Genomic DNA, 21,438 nt, shown 5'->3' with positions numbered 1-21,438 from the left:
AGCACATATTGTCTACAACATAAATTTGTGTGCTACACCTTTGTAGGCTTATCCTCTCATCATTGCACTTACTCCTATGCATAATGGAGGATAACCCATATCTAGTGGACATGTGCCTGGTTGTATGACTTATCATGATGTTGATTCTTAGGCATTCTAGATGCATCTTAGAGACCTTTAAATAAAAACACTCCTAGTGTGCATTCATGCATATTGAATTGAATTCATATCAATATCTAGTCTATAGTTGTGCTTGTGTTTGAGTTCTTAGTTCTTGGGTGAATTTTTCCCTAAGGAAAATTCTTACATTGTATCAAAGCTTTTGGAGAATTTCTCTTCTTATAGCCATTTGAAACCATTCATGCTTCATCACCTTGATCTAAATCTAAAGAATATACATAAATTAGGAGTTTCTAGAGTCAAATCTAACCTCACCATTGCATCCAGAATGCCAATTTGGTGAAGATTGCCTAGAAATTCACCTATGCAAGGTCAAAGCCAATCGTGAGCCAATTTTTTTTTGCAAACCAGCACCCAAAGGGAACGATTTGCAAATGGGTATGATCTATTTGATCTACACATTTCAATTGTTTTAGATCTTATTTAATTAATTCTCTACATTATTTTTTGATTTGGATATTTTGAAAAAAATTCTCCCAGTCAGGCTAGTAAGGAAAAAAAATTTGCAAAATTCGGTAGTCACACCCTAGCCCTGCAATTTGGAAAGGCATCTATTTATTTTACAGGTATATACTTTGCAAATTCTGGCACAACAGTATCAAACTAAGCAATCTGATGAGTAGTATATTTTCCAAGGATCTTGATGGCATTACAAGCCATGTACCCACTTGACAGCATTCCCACTTTGATTATCTTTAGCCGCCTAACTCTTAAACACTTTCCTAAGTGTTTCTCCCATTGATGTGGGATTAAAACAAGTTCCTTGACCACCTATAAAAACTTTTTGACCCAATGAACACATGCAGTGATGACATCTTTCAAATTCCCAACCTCGCCACACACCTTCTATAGATTTGGACATGTGGTAGCACTATATCACACCACACCATGTATAATTCTATTGTCCACATCATCCACTCCACCTGCCAACCCCCACATCACTAGTTGACAATGCCAACGTAGTTACAAATACTACTATGCCATGTCATCAACAACAAGGAGGCTAGTTGACAAGCCACAGGTCTCCATGACATAGCACACATCTGTAGTCTATCTCCCTAGCTATCTATCTGAACATCTAGTCCTCGCCAGACATGTGGACATACACGTTTGCATACACATGTCAACTAATCTAACTTTATATTGTAGTCAGCATCAAGTCATTGACCATACCTACCATGTCTATAGCCATCGTACACCACCACGTAGCCATCTGTACATCCATATCATCTGACATGTTGATGCTAGCTCACATCTGTACATAGCCATGTTTTGACATCTGTACTGCACACATCTCATTTAGTCAGCATGCCACATCATCCTAATAGGCTATTTTTCACTAGCATCAGCTAGACATGAGGTTAAATTTGATAGCCACCTGACTGTTAAAACTAGGCATTTTATAACTGTTATGATGATTGTTTGACCATCAAATTTAAGCTAGCAATTTTCTACCCAAACCCTCTTCAAGTTGATTTTTAATTGGGTAGCCTGAATTTGTGAGGCCATAAATTAGTCATATGGACTCCAAATTAGGTACAATTTTTTTGATTTTTGGTAGCATTTCCTGAACTTTCCAATGGTAGTGTTGTTTTCTAGTTTTGGTGCAAAGATTTTATATATATTATGTTCTCTGGTGACTATACCTATTCAATCTTACATTTTGCAACTTCAAACACTTTGTACGAGCTTAACTAGACACAAAAATAGGTTGCATTTTTTTTAAGTACATTATTTCTCATCTACTTTCAAGATCTGTAGTCAGATTGTAGGATGCTGTGGACAAAAATCTCACTTTCAAAATTAGGCATTCCTTCCATTGTAATGCTTTGATTAATTTTCAAAACTGTTGTATATCTGAGCTCTAGAGCTTAAAAAAGCTGTTGTAAAAAGAAAAATTAGAAGTCCACTTTGTACCTTTTGACAAGTGGCCCATTGCACATGCACTACATATAAAGTGCCAAAAACATCTTTTTTGGGGAGGTCTTTTGATTGAGTGAAAAGCGGGGGGGTGTGTTGTGTTTTTGTGTCTCTCTCTCTTTTGCTCTTTTACTTTTTTGTATCATGGATTCACCTAAATGTCCACTTCTAACTTCACAAAATTATTCTACATGGAAAGATATTGTATGGAGAAGATTAATGGCAAAAGGTCCAAATCTTTATGTTGATGGTACAATTCCAAAACCCACTGATGCTAAAGAACTCATTGGTTGAAAAATTATATACAATTAGGCTTTAGGAATTATTAGGAGTTGTGTACATAGAGATCTATTCTTTCACATTGCTAGTTTTATGGAATCCAAACTTGCATGGGAAAAACTTGAATCATTATATGGTAATGTGGATGAGAAAAATGGATTTCAGATTGAGGATGATCTACTTCTCTTGGATCCAAAGAACTTTGACACAATTCAAGATTACATCAACAAAGCCAATGAGTATAGGGCACTACTTAAATATTGTAGAAATCCCATGAAGGATGAAAATTTGATTCATCATATATTGAAGAGGCTACCTTTAGAGTATGCCTCCTTTGTTTTGATTTATAATATTCATAGGTTGAATATGGCAGGTTCTTACCAAAAGCCTACATTTGATGCATTTTTAGAGATGTTGATTGTTGAACAATCTCACTTGATAGATATGGGACTTATCACATCATCAAAGACCAAAGCATTGGTGGCTAGTGATGAGCACCAATCAAGTCAAGGAGGAAGAAGTTCAAGCAACAACAAAAATAAGTAGTGCAAGAAGAAATCACAATCTGAGACACAAAAATCCTCCTCACAGCAAGACAATTCTTCTTCCACCAAAAAGGGAAGTAATGGAAAGAAGGACAAAAAAAATTTATGCATATTGCAAAAAGCCAAATTATGATGAGCATCATTGCAAGACTAAAAGAATCGATGAGTTGGAAAACCTACTCAAGAAGAGCAAAATTCAAGTGCCAAGTACTTCTAAGGATTCAACTCCAACCTCTTCAAATGGAAAAGGGCAAGCACTTACGGAAAATACAAGTTCTTCTTTGGAATGGATACTTGACTCAAGTGTCTCCTATCATATGGGTTCTTCAAAGGGAAACTTTAATTTATTGAAGCAGTCATAGGTACCGTACATCTTGGTGGCAAATGATACCAAAATGGAAGTTGAAGGGAAAGGACATGTAGAAATAGAAAATGGGGGACTCAAAGATATTCTCTATGTTCCAAACCTTATCTCCAATATCCTCTCAGTTTACCAAATCACTCACTTAAGAGATGGTCACAAAGTTGAGTTCCTTCCAGATTTAGTGATGGTGCATAGTCTTAGACATGATTCATTGGTTGCAATGAGGAATGTCAATCATGACAAGAGGCTATATTCCTTGTCCCACTTGCTGCCTAAGTCTCCTTCTCAAGCCTTGTTCACTCAATCACATTCACAAATCAAATTATGGCATGAGTGGCTTGGTCATCTTGCCTTCCGCTACCTTCAACAACTTTGCTCAAAACACATGGTCAAAGGTCTACTTAACATCAACTTTTCTAAGCATGAGTGTTCATCATGTTTAGTGGATATGAATCTTGAGGAGGAGTATGATAAAATGAAGTGTTCTAGAGCACCAGTTGTTCTTCATTTAGTTCACATGGTTTTAGTAGCACCTTTTATAGTGACTTTAGTTAGCCAAGGATGCTACATCCTTACTTTTGTTGATGACATTTCATAATTCACATGGGTCTACTTCCTTCATCATAAGAATGAAGTGGTTGATAAACTTTAGGCCTTCAAGAGTCATGTTGAACAAAAATCAAGGAAAGCCATCAAGGTTCTATGGATGGACAATGAAACCAAATATGTGGATAGAAGACTTAAAGACTTTTGCAAACTTGAGGGGATTGATCTTCAGAATCCACTAGCATTTAGTCCACACAAGACAAATGTTGCAGTGCTAAGGATTAGGACTCTCAAAACCATGGCAATTTTCATGATAAAAGCCAAGTCTCTTGATCCAACACTTGAAGTTGAAGCCATTAGCAGTGTTACTCACATAATAAGTCTCTTCATAATGCCATAGATGGGAAGACTCCTTTTGAGGCATGGTGTGGCAGAAAACTAGTTGTGAGTCACTTCAAAGTCTTTGATTGTCCATAATGGGAAAATATATCTTCCAAGGGATGCAAGGCACCATCATCTAGGCCTTGTACTTTCATTAGATATGAAGACAATGTGAAGGCATATCGACTCATGGATCTCGAGATTCATGAGATCTTTGTGGATAAGGATGTTTACTTTGAGGAAAGTTCACCCACCTTATCCTCTAATCCTCTCCACACTTCATATACTATGGAAATTGATAGTGAGACTAGTGATAGTGCTTCGATAGTTGCAATTAAAGGTCATGGCATTAGTATAGTCCATATGCTTATATTGCCATAGTGATAGGTCTAGCACAACAAGGTACACACTATCTTTAAGCTCCAACTTCAAAAGATGACTACATGGTAGACATTGTAGGTTTGTTCATGGAGTCACACACCATAGATTTGGGAGATAGCCTTGATGATTTAGATCTCTGTAATAAAGACGATCCTTCTACAGTTTTTTTGAGGGCTTACTCTAACCCTCATGTCCATTCTCTACATGATCAATCTTTACAAGTTGGCATGATTATGGACCCTTATGAACAATAGTTGTTGAAGGTCTCTTTATCAATTAAGGAGATTGATGGTTTATTGGGACAGGTTCAATAGATATCCTAGCTAGATCTACATTCATTCTTTTCAACACTATTGGAATGGGAAAATATCAACATCAACATAGGGACACTTGAGCAGGTTTTAAGGCCACCATACATCTTTAGGATTGTACCCTTCCTTTGTTTCTTCCAAAGGGGAGGAACATCATTCTACACTCATAGACTAGCTTCTTCCTTGGAGCAACAATCACTAGTCAACATTCTTCATTTTGGGGGATGGGACTACCTTGTCTCTCTTCCTCTTGCTTCTTATGGGGGGGGAACTTTTTCTTCTTATGAGGTCTTATTCTTCTCATTCTTCACTATTCTATATAATGGATTTATGTTGTAATGGGGGGGGGGGGGGGGAGATCTTGATTCCTCCATCCATCCATGCACCCCTATTCATCTCTCTTTTTGGGGGAGGGTTTTTCCCATGAGGCTTTCCCTCTTTCTTTGCTTTATGAGAGATTGCATCTTCATTATGCACATGGGTTTCTAACATGGCCTAGTAGTCGAGACCATCATGCATTTCATCCTAGTATTGTAAATTTGAGGGCATTCCCCTAAGTTGCACTTAGGGGGGGTGTTGGTGTAAATAAGTATTTACTATTTACACTTACTTAAGTTTACTTAGCTTAATGCATTATTTTATTATATTAAATTATTTTATTATTTTATTTTGTGAGACACTTAGGAGTTTGTGTACCTTTATGAGTTGTCATGTTGACAACACAGGAGTATGCAACTCTAATTCAGCTCATGGTGTCTACAACATTGGAGTTTGCATCATTCAATGAGTTTTCATGTAGACAACACAGTTATTCACACTCCTTTTTAGCACATGTTGTCTACAACATAAATTTTCATGCTACACCTTTGCAGGCTTATCCTCTCATCATCATACTTACTCCTTTGCATGATAGAGGATAATCTATATCTGGCAAACATGTGCCTGGTTGTATGACTTATCATGATGTTGATTCTTAGGCATTCTAGATGCATCTCAGAGCCCTTTATATATAGAAACTCCTAGTGTACTTTCATGCATATTGAATCAAATTCATATTGATATTCTAATCATCCTCTTTTTTGGTCTACAATTTTGCTTGTGTTTGAGTTCTTAGTTCTTGGGTGAATTTTTCCCTAAGGAAAATTCTTACATGTTTCAGATATTTCAAATGAATAAAAAGATGTGGGGCCTACCCAGGTAGTCAACCAATAAGAACTTGAAAAGTGGCAAAGAGAAATGGAAAGGGAATAAAAAATAATGTTTAGAGATTTTCAATGCTCAGATTTTTAATGTTGAAATATATATAATATTATATGGTTTATATTGTGTAACATTTTAAAATTTTCATTTTATGATAATTCATGGCCCACAGCTTGAAATTTGAATGGACTGTAGAAGCATGATTTTTATCCAAAATATGTAGTATCATATACTATCGAAACTAAGAGAAGATTCACTTTTCATTTCCAAGATCAGATTTTGCACAGGTCTCAAGCGACAAAAGCTACAGGAGGTTTTGTGATTTCAAGACATCCTTAGTAACAAAGGTAGATTCGTGTTTTCGGATGAAGTGATAGTAGGACTAGATCACATTTTGATGTGATCAAGTACCTTGAGTAGCTATAAAGGTAGAATTTAATGTTTGAGAGGAAAGGTAGTTGCAAGTGATAGGTTTTGCCAATAGTATAGTTGAATTTCACGGCAAAAGCAGAACTGACAAACCAAGATTAGATTTGAAGCTCCAACACATAATATGATGTGTATTTGATATTTCTCCAAAAGATATTTTTTTTGATTACTTTAAAGGGGATATATCAGATTTTTTTTACATCAATTAATGACTTTTTATTACCAGCAGATGAAGAAAATCAGTTTCGACAATATTAGGATGAAGACAATTTTAGCAGGATACATGTCAGAATTAGATTAAAGATCTAGAAAATTCTTCTCCTCTATAAATATTTCTTCTCTATAAATATTTCTTCTCTACTCTTTGTATATGTTCCAATTTTGATATTTTCTCACTATTGTGAGACCACAAAGTTAGCTCCAGTTCTAGAGTTGTGATACCATTCTTAGTGTTCCTCTATTATGAACAACAACAGTGTATTTCTTTTTAAACATTTTATACTACACAGTCATTCCTTGGTGTTGTTTTCTAAGTTTTGATATATAGATGATGTATTGTTTTCAATGAGATTAATACAAAAACTTCATTTCTCTTAGTTGCATTATGATTCTCATCTCCTTTACTTTTTAATTGTAATATTTTGTGTTTAAGCAAAAAGAGCTTAAACTCAATTGTAATCCCTTAAGGTTGTATGTCAGGATAGGTTTGTTGTTGGAATAAAGGGCCATGTAAGTGCTTATTTACCTCGATAAGGTTGCAGGTTTTACTAGGAGGATTTTACAATAAGTATTAGAGTTTTTATGAAGATAGATGTCTATTTGCAAGTTAAATAGATGGATAAAATGTTTGACTATACAAGTATATTAGGATATCCATATATATGTTAAGGTTTAGTTAATGCCCAATGGATAAGGGACTGGTCAGCTTAGACGTTAGAAGTTCCCTACTATTGCATACCTGGGTTATGTTGAGATCCAAATCTTTAATCGAATATTAATTTACCATTTTTATGTATTGAAGAATTAAAAGTGTTGGTCATTACTTATTTTTATCTACTTTCCCTTTGGTTATAATTAGTTAATGTAATCAAGAGGTTTATTAGCAAATCATAGAAGAATATTGACCATTTCTACTATAGGGGATAGTCTTGCAAAGAAAAATATCAAGTTAATAAGATCAATCCCTAAGGTTTTCTCACCTTGACCTTATAGAGCCTAAAGTGAAGAGAGTCATGATGACTTTGTTAATGTTGGCCCAAAACTAGGATTTAACCCTACTAAATATAGGATTTAGCTCATCCTTAGGCTTGTACCTATCTTATGCTTCCTAGTATTAGGTTTAAACCCACCTGATTTGTTCCTTACTAGAAAGAACTCCAACAATCCCCACCCCAATTTTAATTTCCATTTGGAATTTTTCCAAGTTACCATATATTGTGTGTCAAACTATTATGAATTTTTTAATGCTTTCAATTTTTCATGCATATAATTAGATCAGAATACATATAAAGGATTAACTAGTGAATTAAGATCAAGTTTTATTGGTTACTAATTCACCCCTCCCCTCTTAGTAACTAATTCTATCTCATATTTCCAACACTTTTGTATTTATGTGGTATTGTTCTTAGAGTTAAAGAAAGGGTGCAAGCCCCTTACATGGAGCTTGCTATGAAAAATTCAATTAGTTGAACTTGAACTTATAAATTTCTCTCTATATTTAGAAAGATCTATCTTTCACATTTGAAAGATTCTAGCCATCTCTACCAGATTATAGTGCAAGACATTTACATTAGTCATTCAACACAATAGTACTTTATTCACTTAATGTAATAAAGGGAATAACAAAATCTGATTTGTCCCTTCATATGTATTCCATTTTTCAATGCACGAAAATAGTTGATAAACTTTAATTGAGCTCCTAATATCTTAACCAAGCCATGACCAAACAAGTCATACTATTCCTCCATCTGAAGAAATGTAAGTGAGATCATCCTTTTGATTCATTAAATTTATAGCCAAAGAAGCTATAAGATATGGATATGGTATATACAAACAACATGATTTTAATGTATTTTTTCCCCCTTCATTTCTCTTTTGTTCTTTGTTTTTGGATCTATTTGATGGTTTAAACCCTAGGTGTTGTACATTTTGAAATACCCATAATACTTTCAATTGTTGGTATTGAGGATAGTTTTCCAATCGGAAGAATTTTTTTGTTGTGTTTTGCCTATCAATTACAGTCATCTTATTCATGTTGATAAATCAAGGAATAAGTCTAAGAAAGGGGATTTAATTACCCATAAAACTTCAAGTGCTTGATGTCTAATCAATGATTGAAATCAAGTGAGCTTTTGTTATTATTGGTTCATGTGCTAGTGTCCACCAATAATAGTGGTTGTGGAATATTTAATGCATATATGTTTTGTGGTGAATGTGATGTTCATGTTACAGTCCTAGGTCTTTAACAAAAGAAGCATAATCACAAAGGTTTAGCCCTCGGTGGTGTTATTATCAATAGTGTTATTATATTGTGATATCAAGAGATGTGTTTTCTTCTTAGTATTTTTTTTAATAAGGATGAAGATTGATGCTGCCCATGAAAGATGTTACATGGCTTGCTAAATTCCAAATCAATCTATATTCTTCAATTGTCAATCCTTAGCATCAATTTGCTTTAGTTTGATTCATTAATACATACTTAAATTTAGGAGAGTTTTATATACTTTAAACTGTAGTTTTTCCCAACAAAGAATAAGGAGTAGTAAGCACATGATGAGTTCATTAATTTCCTTTATTGAATAAAGCATGTTGTGCATGCTCTCATTAGTCAATTTATAATCCTTTTTGTATGGAGTCAAAACTTTGGTATAATTTAGACTACATATAGTTAATTAAACTATGGCTACTGTAGACTAGGTAAATGTTTTTCAAAATAATAAAGCATATCTACTATCATTCCTATGCTACAATAAAATATTTTTCATTCCTAGCTCAAAAAATAGTGCATTCTCTATGCTAAAATAGATTCCTTTATCATTTATTGTGCATTTAAATTTCTTTATTTTATTGACTATTGATGTTTGACTTTCTACAAATGTTTCCTAATCTTTGTTCCTTGTAGTGTGGAGATATCACTCAATTTGAGAGAGCACCATTTCTTCTTTTTTATTGATGATGATATTTCTATGTGATTTATGATCAAACATTCATTGTGACCTATTGTATAAGTGTATCTATATGTATATATATTGATGGGTTTGATGTTCTTCTAGTTGCAGCCATACCATTGTAAGAAAGAAAATATACCCATAATGGAGATCAAGAAAACAACTGCATTGATGAAATTTCTATGTATTATCCATATAATGGACACCATGAAGCGTAAAATATTCAGCATATGTGTGTTTTGTGAACATTGTAATTATGGTAAACCCTTATTTTCTATTTCTGTGGTACTATTCTCAGAGTTAAAGAATGGGTGCCAGCTCCTTTATAGAGCCTAGTTATCCCTACCATATGGTAGTACAAGAGATTTAATTCTATTATATTAATTCAAATACCTATATAGTTCTTAGAATTACATACATATATCAAAATTCAATGCACAATTGACCTGTTGTAATTTATTTATTTATATCAAATTTTTACTTAAACATGTGGTACTCTATTTAGTTATCTATTTGCATAATGACCACGAGGTTGTGTACCTAATGAGGCTTGTAGACCATTTACCACTATCACACTGTATTTTCATCTTATCATTGAAGCTCCCCTCTAGTTCACCTCAACAATTGATCAATACAGGGTTGGTAGTGGAGATTGCAATAGGGTGCCCTTAAGAAGACCCTCAACCCTAAGTGTAATAGTGAAAATAACACCTCCCTTGGCCTCATGCAATCCTCAACCATCTTCATGCAATGGTGTACCTAGTGAGAAATCCATCACCATTTTCCTTCTTGCACTCCCTTCCTACCTTCAACATTATTTATTATTGCAAGCAAAAAATCATATTAATAATTTGATGTGTGTGTGTGTGTGTGTGTGTGTGTGTGTGTGTGTGTGTGTGTGTGTGTGTGTGTGTGTGTGTCTGTGTTAGACTCAACATTCACTGACTGAATATAATTTGGTGTAAATATATGTATTCACATCTTTCTAGTAGACAAAAATTAATAGACATAACTATTCCTTCAGACCACAACAATTTTAGGAGGTTATAACATAGATAAGCTTAATATGTATATGATTACTTCTATTGTTTGTTTAATTTCCTCATTACTAATTAGAACTTCTTCCTTGATCGATGTAAGAAATTTCTCATAATGTCCCCCATTTAAGTGGTTTTCTATCTATCTTTATGAGGTTCATGTACTCACAAAATTTCACAATATTTTGAGTCTAAACATTGTAGTTTGTCTAATTCAAGTTTTGCCACTCTGGTAGTAGTAGAACCTGAATGTTCCCCATCGTTGAAAACTTGAAGTCTAAGGAAGTCTCATTTCATCAGTAGTGAAGAAATAGCATATCTTTCCCCCTTGTTGTGAATTTATGAGGAGTTATTGTCGAAGGGGTTTAGTTGAGTTGGTTGAAGCAATTAATTGTAATTGTGGAGATCCTAGTTCAAATCAGAAGAGGAACATATTTGTGTAATTCTAAGTTGTGACTCTTGATCCTTCTAATTATTGCTTCTAAACAATATTACTTGACTATGAAACTAGAAAGTAACACAAAATATAAATAAATATTACTAGTATTTCTTAAAACACTCAAAATAAGAACCTACACTTTAAAACTAAAATAAACAAAATATTTTTTAATAAGGAGCTCTACATGCATCTTAAACAAGAATAAAAACAAAGATATGGGAGAAAAAATAAAACATTTCCACACTTACTTTAAAGAAACCATTAGCTATTGTAACATCTATGATGACTTGTACATGGCTTTGTAGGCTCCAGAAGACTTACTCTATGCCATATTGCATAATCAAGAGGAGTTATCTTGATTTCAGCAATAATTCTTCACTAGACAAGTCACATCAAGAAGAACCTAATTAAGACTGGTAGGATGGATAATATCAATTAGGATGGCCCTATCCGTGTTCAGAATCGCTTGTCTTGGCTTCCTCCTTCCCAATAGTCAAATGCACGCATGGCAGTGATCTCCTAAAATAAAACTGGTTGCAAATAAAGTTGCATTGGCATTGCAGCCTACTTTCTTCAGGAGTCAAGTTTTCCTTATTTCCTAATTGAGACCTTTACTCCACCTCTTCGTCTGTCAATCTTCTTGTTTCCAAATTGGAAGTAGGCAAGGATAAGAATGTTGGAGGTTCTGGAATATCATGCACATCTGCTTTTTCATCAACTTCATCTCCATAAAGGCATATGTATATGCCGACAATGGTCGATGTCATTTGTGGCGACATCTAACATTGCCACAAAAAAAACTTGTGCAGGTCACCAAAAGTTAACATTGTACCATCACTCATTTCTTTGAGTACTCTTAAGGAGTCCAGGGATTCATGAATAATTGTGAAAAAACAAAGAAATTGTGAGCAAATGAGAGTCCTCAATAGTTTTCTAATATTCCAGGTCTTATTTTAAAAAGACATGTTGCCTTTGAAAGGGTCAAATAATCCCAGGAATATCGATGCCTTTTATGATATGGCAATACGATGCAGCTCTCAATGGAAAACCTCCATCAAAGTTTTCATCAGGAACTCCACTGTATGATGCATCTTTAAATGCATTAGAAGGCACACACTAGCTGCGCTTTTAATCATTGTTCAGGTAATGAGAGATATCATTCTGACATTGAATAATGCAGCAATACTTTCGTCCTTTAACTCTATATAGCATATGGGTAAAAAGAGACACCTTGTGTAATAAACTCCTACTATAGCACCCACTCCGGTGATTTGTTCAACTAATTGGCTCGTTACAATGTAATTAATCTCAGAATTTATACAAAGTAAAACGAATGAAAGAAGATTTTACACGTAGATTTACAAGTTTCACTTCTGTGTATTATTCAATTGTACAGATTACCGACTTATGGTAGTTTGATAATACCCCCCAATGTTGTCTGCATCATGCATTTGAAGAGAAAAAAGTAGCATTACCTCTTCTGGTGCTCGAGTGATCTTGTCTAGGTTTTATAGTTTTGGGACACCAAAGTTTCCTTCCTCATGCTTTGTTGAATGATTTCTTTTAATCTGCTTTGATATAAGGAAAAAATTAATTTTATGAACACAAAAAATTATGACAGATCCAGATTAAATCCCAAGTTCTAATGAAATTGTATCACCTTTTTCTCTTGCTTACTTTTTGGCATGCCATCACTTTCCCAAATCAAAAAACCAATTGACTATGGTGACATTAATCACAATTAATTAAGAACCATCTCATTAGATTGCAGTCATATTTTTGGATACCATGAAAGTCAACTGTTGTTGTACAGTCGAAGTGTGTTACACTAAATTTCTCGCATTGGTCATGAATTACCTATTAGTGGTTTATAGTTGCCCATATTAGCTTCCTCCAGTTCAATGATGTGTATTTGGTAACTGTCAATGTGGGGGACACATTGTTTTCCTTTACACTCAACTTGAGAAGGTACATATGCGGATTCCAGCCTTCAACATGTTTTTAAAATGATGAGAATTACGCTAGTTATGTGGAAAAGAATTATGATCTTTCTGTAGGGTCCATTTAGACTTAGTTGTAGGCTAGTAGGCAATTTATACTGGTTTTGTTAAAAAAGTCTGGATTGAGGTAGGGATAAAACAAGTGCAAATATAAATAGATTTAGAAGATGTAATTTGTAATGTATTTTCCTTTAAACTTGAAAGCCATTTGCATAAAAAATCCATGTCTGCTCAGCGTCAGATCAGAAAATGTATTCATCAATATTTTCAAAGTGATGAGTTGTAGCGAATAAAAGAAAAGGCCAAAAGCTCATATACATTGTCAAATGTGTTACTCTTTTTACTAATATGATAGTACTGCATAGTGGCCAGTTAAGAAAAGTCCAACCCAATGCTTAAATTTATAGTCCCATCACGCTAAGTAGTACAATTAATTCTAGGCATTGAATGGAAAACCCTCTATGCTAGAGATGCTTTGAAAACAAAATATACACTAGATAAAGTTGAGTGTAGAAAATCGTTCTTATTGGTTTAAGGTCTGTAAGGAATGAACTTTCTTCTTTGATATCCTAGAATATTCTGAATTGTGAATTGCTTCCACCTTCAACTGAAACTCATTTCTAACTATTTGTAGTTGAAGATAAGGTCGATATGGTCAGATTAATGATCTATTCGTACATATATATCTGAATATATGCTGCATATATATATATATATATAACAAATCAAATTCAACTAGTCTTATAATAACATTATAGAGCCCAATTGTTTTACTTAACAAGCAAGGAAAGAAAATCACTCTTGCAACCTTATTATGCAACCTCAACAACTCAATATTATCTTATTTAAAGAATAAAAAATAAAGCTTTTGCCAAACATCCAACTCAAGTTTATTTAAAGGAAATCCAGCTTCCACGCTACACATCAAAAACAAAAATCAATAGCAAGAAGAGATTGACCTGATTGTCGCAGCTGTGCTAGTATCTCTTCCAATGGAGGATTAGTCTGTCTGAGCTGGTTTATGGTACCAACTAAATCACCCTTTTCACAAGCTTCAAAGAAGGCCAAATTGTTCTCTGATTTGTTCTCCATTTAAAACAGATAAGTTTCATCACGTTGCAGCTTTTAATGCTGCTCAAGAATTTCAACGCGGAGAATGGCTTCGATCTTTATTGGCTATTTATTTACTAGTATCCTTGGCTCTTGCCTAGAAAGTGTGAATTCACCTGAGATGCATGGGGGCTATGTATTTTCAGAATCGGCTATCCAGCCACGAGTTTAGTAGTGGCTGGATGTATACAAATATCATATCATAGTACACACATATCATAAATCTGTATTAAACAAATCCATATTTTGCAGAAAATTTGGTAAAACTCTGACTACAGAAGTTTAAAAGGAATAAAATGGTTTTTAAAATACTACAAGAAACCTTATTTACCGTACAATTTAAACTTCAATAAAATTAAGTCAAAGTGTCTAAATAGAAAATGTAATTTATAATTAAATTTCATATATTTTAATTCTTTTAGAATATTATAATAAATTTCACGAAATTAAATATGTATATGTTTACATTTTATTCAGTAAATGTTTTGTTAAGATAGATTAATGTTTAGTAGAAACTTATCATTTTAGTTGAGCATAGAATTGATAAATGCTTATATTTTAGTAAAATAAACAAACTAATTATAAAATATCTATAAAAAATAATTTATAAAATGTTATATGTTTACTAAAATTATTTTAAAATTATTTGAAAAATTGGAATGTCATAAGTTTAATAAGATTTTAGTTGTTTTAGAAATATGTTTATTATTAATAAGAATGCTTTATTATTGTTTGAAAAATTGTAAAATTAATCTTATTATGATAAGTGAAATCCTATAAAAATAAAGAGGACAAGATTACAAGAAGAAGATATTAGGATAAGATTAGTATTTTTTATCACATTTATTATTATTGCCTAATACATATCTTAACTATCATTTAGCTTTTAAAAATATAATGTCCATCATATTAATAAAAAATAAATAAATTTAAATTTTCATCCTAAATTAGATATTATTTAAACAATATATGTGTTAAAATTAGAGATCTACACTATAGACCAATGTTGTTTAAATAGCTTATATATATATATATATATATATATATATATATATATATATATATATATATATATATATATATATATATATATATATATATATATATATATATATATATATATATAAGCGCTAGTAGCAATCACAATGCATAATTAATCATAATATTTGTTTAATTACACTATTTGAAATTAGTTTAATTGTAATAAGTTAACGAAAAATTATTGTTCACACTTGTAAAATTTGAAACAAAAACAAATTGAAATTGTATGATAATCACATTAAGCAAATCATATTCATTGAAGAAAGGTAGTGTTGTTAAATTTGCATAGTAGGTTTAGAATGAGGGTTTAAGGTTTAGTATTATGACAATGGTTAGGATTGAAATTATCATTAGTGCTAGGGTAATGATTTAGGTTTATGAAATGGTTAGGACTAGATTTGACTTACAATCTTGTTTTGAATTAGGATAACAATTATGTTTATAGGTAAGGTTTATGCATGGTTAGTATTAAGATAAGTGTTAAAGGTTTATCATCAAGCAATAGACTTACAATTATGGTTAGAGTAATGGTAAGGGTTTTGTTAAGTGTTAGAGGTACACTTATGGGTAATTTTATGATAAGGATTTAGAGTTTATATTATGATTAAGAGTTTGAGATTCAGGATTACAATTATGATTATGTATTTTTTTAGGATTGGAACTAAGGGATTTTTGTTAGTCATGTCCACATATTCCCTATGATAATTGTTCTCTTTGTCACTCTTCATAGCTTGTGGTGATTGCTTCACCTTCTTCTTCAATCTCTTTCCTTTAGAGTCTAGTGTGCTAGAGCTTGGAACTGGTTGTTGTTCTTATACTAGAACTACCAGACTGAGCCTTTATTGTTCCTCTTTTGTTTCCTTGGCCTTCTTAGGCTCTTAATCTATCTTCTTATCTTCAATTTTAGTTTCCTATTGAGTTGTCTCAATTGACTTCTCCTTTTCATCACAAGATTTGAACTCAATGGTTGAACTCTCCTATCTTTCCTTCTTTTCTCCTTTCTACAGAAGTCCTAAGGCATGTAGTCTAGTATAAGTAGTAGTTGGATCTAATTTATTTATTGAATCTCTTCATTCTTCTCATCCTCAATATTAACATTTGAATTTCTCTTTGTACCATCATCTTTCTATTCTAGCTCTGGCGTGTTCTCACATTCATTGGCTGACTAACTCTATTGCTCAACTTCACCAACATTTATATCTCCTTGACTATTAATTATATTGAATGAAATTATAGGAATAGTTAAAATTATAGTTATTGAGTCTACCTCTTCTAATCTCACTTGTGTTTCAATCATAGGGTAATATTTTACTTGCTCCGACATAGGATTTGGATTCAACGAAATTTCATGTGTTGACTTTAATAATGGAGCTTCCTCCTTCCTTTCTTGTTCACTCAGAATTAACTTCTTTTCTATCTCAACCTTCACATTATCTTTAGTTGTAATGTCTTTGACTAAACTAACCTCTAGTTCATCTTCAATTGTGATTATTTCAATTTCCTCTTCACCTTGTTGAATGATAGCATCATTAAAGTCTTATGTACTATCCAATTTAACATTTTCAATCTTGGCTTGCTCATCCTCATCCTTCTTCTCATCATCAACCATATGTTGATAAACTCTCTTCCAAATGCTTTTTCTCTCTTCAACCACATTCTTATTTTTTCTTTTCAAATTTAGAAACACTCTCCTCTTAGAAAAAAAAATCTATTATACTCAGTCACGGCTTTTAAAAATTTATTTCTGCTAAACATTGGCATAACATTTTCTAAATTTCCTTCCATTATTTTCCTTTCAATCTTCATAGAATGTTATCATCTCTCTTTAATCCTTCTATAAAACTCATTAGATGTGGGGTTTCCTAACTCCACTAGCATGTATTTAAATGTTACCATATCAAGAACTATCACTTCAATCATTTCCTTATCTATAGTGTCCAATGTATCGTACTTAAAAAATATGAAACCTACCATAGTTGCACTCCCTCTAATATTTTCATAAAGCTCAGCTATAGTCTGGGGCAGCTTATGCACTATAATCTTAAATTGGGTTGTGTGCTTTGATTCAATGTTTTCATCATCCTTAGGCATTAAAAACTTTCTTCTTGGCTTCTTTGTGGGCTTCTTTGATCTAGCTTCCTCTATTGAGGTATTCTTGCTCTTTGTCAATATTTTTATTTGGAAAATCTTAGTAGCTTTGGCTACTTATTTCTTTGGCTCCATCACTACCACAATAGCTTCCTTCATCATTTGTCTTGTAATTCTTTGTATAATTTGGACAAGCTTAGTGACCTTCTTGGCGCTCTTATTTTTATGAGCCTCAAAAAAAACAATCTATGTTCTTTTTCCTTATACTTCCTCTTCTTTATTACCTTCTTCTCCTTCTTCATCACTAGACATGTCTTTGCTTTTTTCTTTCAGTGATCTGTAGTGGTGATTCATATTTGACTCCTTCACCAAATGTTCTCTCCAAACTCTTTATCATTCCTTTTATTTTCATCTCAATTTTAGGTGTATTTATCTCTATATTTATATTTACTTTTTTAGTTTCATATGTGTCGAATGGCTTAACATCCTTATCAACACATTCATCTAGCAGTGCACTAGCTGCTACAATTATTTCATCAATGTTAATTATCTCATATGCTGATGGTCTCAACCATGCCATCCTAGGTAGGATTGCCTGAATGTATGTCCAATTAGTGTGCACTATGAAGCATACATCATCATAATACTTAGCCACCAAGGATTGAAGAATACTTCTCCTATTTTTCATCTTTTATTTAAACTCTTCATAGTATCCATCCATAAACCTCTCAAAATAATCACCTAGCTTCTTAATGAACTCATTTATCCGGTGTGTTACTTGTTTCTTCTTGTTCCAAGTTACATTCAAAATGGTAGGAAAAGAATTATGTACATAAAAGAATATGTAGACAAGTAATTAACCAAACTTAAAAATAATGCTTTACATTTTTCTAATTTTTTCCAAATTCTTATCAATTTCAAGTCAAAAAGGTCATATCTATGATCGTTCTTCGCAACCTTCCATACCAAATCTACTGTAACGCAAGGAACACAATCAAGTCAACTTGATTGATATAATTTATGAGCTATAACCCTCACCTATAAACTCGATCTCAACATTAGTAATGGTGGAAATCTTCATGCCTTGCTTATTCCAAACTGGCAATGTGTTTGACTCAATCACATCCTTTCTCTTGTAATGGATTGTCTTAACCTTTTTTGTGATATGGTATCTAATTAATTAGTGCATGATATGCTTTGTAATCTTGATAGGTCCACCATCCAACCATATCTTTATGTCATGGATATAGCTTAGTACAACTTTAATCCATTCAATTTTGAAAACCCTCAAAAGATTTAGGGTATGAGTTAATATTTTCCTAGTGGTGTGCTAATGTTCTTCCTTTAGTTTACCATCAACACAAAAGTTTTCAAAAGAATTTCTTAGTTCAAAATTTCCTACCTCACTGACTTTACACATGTAATCAGATCAGACATCATGTTTAAAGATGACTCTTGATAGGATCAAGGATAGGGCACTTGATGTATCTCCTTTCACCACAATATCTGGATAAGATTTGAATTTTGATGGCTTAATAACTTCATTCCCATTCAATTGAACATTACTCACATTTGATTCAATCTTTTTGTTAGCTACTAATGAATTGGATGCCATTTTCTTCAACTAGGCTTTTGATCTCAAAACTCTTCTTCACTCAACCACAACATAGACACTCACAATTCACAACAAATACTAATAATACAAACATAAATCTCATAGAATCACTATACACTTCTTATAAATTTCTCGAGCTCTATTTTCTCTAGAAAAAATTGAATGTAATGTGAGAAAAATGAATAGTAAAATCATTGTATAGTTTCAAGATTCACTTTGAGGGCTTCATGAATGCTTTATACTTTTAGTGGGTGCATAAAAATTGTCATGGTCTATAGTACAAAGCCAGACAATAATACTTAAAACTTCTTTAATTGAAGTTTTCCAAAGCTATGACTTAGTCACTTAACACTTTTCATCCTTCAAGACTAACACTCAACCATCACTAACTTTTCAACTCAACACCCAAACACATTAACTCTTCATACCATAAATCTATCATTATGCATCTATTATTATTCTAATTTGGTCTCTGATGTATTTATTCTTGGGAACTGATGTATGATTTAGAATTTAGAAATATATTTACATACATACCTCTTTATCTCTTTTTGTGGTAGTGGAATCACCTTATCCATTGGATTGGGTGATCAAAACTTCATCATTTGCATTGCTGCCTCCTTTTGATTTTTTGTTCCAAGTTTGATTCATCTAGCTTCTCATTTCTTTAGCATTAACCTTTTACTTTCTAATGTTCTCTTAATTATTTGATTCTAGTGCTTGGTTCATATAGTCTATACTTAGGTGACTGACCATATGATAGTGAAATCATACTAGACGAAAGTTCTTCCAGTTTATTGACCTTCCTCTAAGATGTATTCTTGCACAATTGTCTACAATGTGTCCTTTCTTTCCACATAACTAATAAGTAACCCAAATATTATAATCCCAATATATTGCATTACCTTGACCTTTGGGTGTCCAACTATGTCTTGCATTAGATCTAAAATCTTGTCCCTTATGACCGTACTTCTGATGTAGAGAAATAACCTTCAAATCTAGATTTAATTGGTGTCTTATTGGTCTTTGATATACAAACATGTTCTTGGTGTCCATGCTTGTTGCAATTAAAGAAATATCCATCAAAATTTGGCTTAGGATTGGACTTACCAATTTTTCTCCAACAGATATTTTCTGTATGCCCTAGTTTTCCACAATGATAGCATGTAGGCTTCTTGTTCTTTGGTTTTGCATTCTTTTTTCTCCATATTTTGATGACTCTCCTTTCTTGACAAATGATATGAAATTGGGATGGCCTAATCCAATAGTATCATGAGGTCTTCTTTGTGTTCTTAGCTGCTAATCAAGTTGTCTCATGGCCTCTCCAGATCTATTCATTCTTTCAATGATTTCCTTTTCAGGTCTCAATTCACTTTCCAGTTGATAATTCTTTGATCTCAGGTCTAGAATCTCTTCCACATGCCTAGAAACTTAATTATTAGTACTTAATAGCTAATTGACCATGCCAAATTGATTTTGTGTCATCCTTTGTACTTCATTGATCATTTCATCTAGTCTTGTAGCCATTTTCATCTTGTCTTCATTAGCCATTTTCATCTTGTCTTCATTAGCCATTGCCTTATCTTCTTCAACCCTTTTTTTTGTTCGATAATTTCACATAGCTTTACTTAGTATATTTACTGGTACATTTTGACCCATTTTTTTACAAAAATTGGTTGAGTTTTTTCCCCATATTGGTAGAATAGTCGGCCAATTTTTTTGTCGCTATTTTTTCATCAAAAAATTGACCAAGTCTTGTAGGTGTTAGAATTGGGATGATGCATTTGGTAAAAAATGGCTTCACTTTCTATTTAGACCATTAGTAGAAATTTTGATCAAGTGTGGTCAAAATGTCAACCAAAGTGTCAACCAAGATGCCAAACCCATGAGGGTATCTTGGTAGATGCATTGGTCAAAATTTCCACCATTGATTCATTGAAAGTTCACCCAATGTTGGCCCTTGATCAACAAGGATGCCAAACCTAGGATGACATCATGGTCAATGCATTAATCAAAATTTTGACAAATCTTTGCTAGAAATTTCAGCAAATTGGTCAAAATTTCCACCAATGTTGGTAAATATTGGTGGAAATTTTGACCAACATGATTTATAAAAAAAATATTTATTGGAAGATAAATATCCAAAGTAATCACTAATGAAAGCCTAGTTAGTGATTAGTTTGGATATTTATCTTTACATCTTTGGTTGGTCTACCACCACCTTGAGATGAGATTTCACAGACATATATTGATGACACTACAAGTGGCTACAGATGGATGAGGTTCCCATCTATGAGGGTCGATCATTCCCTACATCTAGACCATGGAGAGGGAGAGAATATATGTTGGGGTTGTAGTAGGTTGTCCCACCTATACCATGAGTAGGCATGTGAGTTAAAGTTATC

The sequence above is a fragment of the Cupressus sempervirens genome, chromosome 1, assembly GCF_028749045.1.
Source record: "Cupressus sempervirens isolate cs-2001-9-10 chromosome 1, ASM2874904v1, whole genome shotgun sequence".
NCBI lineage: Eukaryota > Viridiplantae > Streptophyta > Pinopsida > Cupressales > Cupressaceae > Cupressus > Cupressus sempervirens.
Note: the sequence above shows the minus strand (reverse complement) of the source record.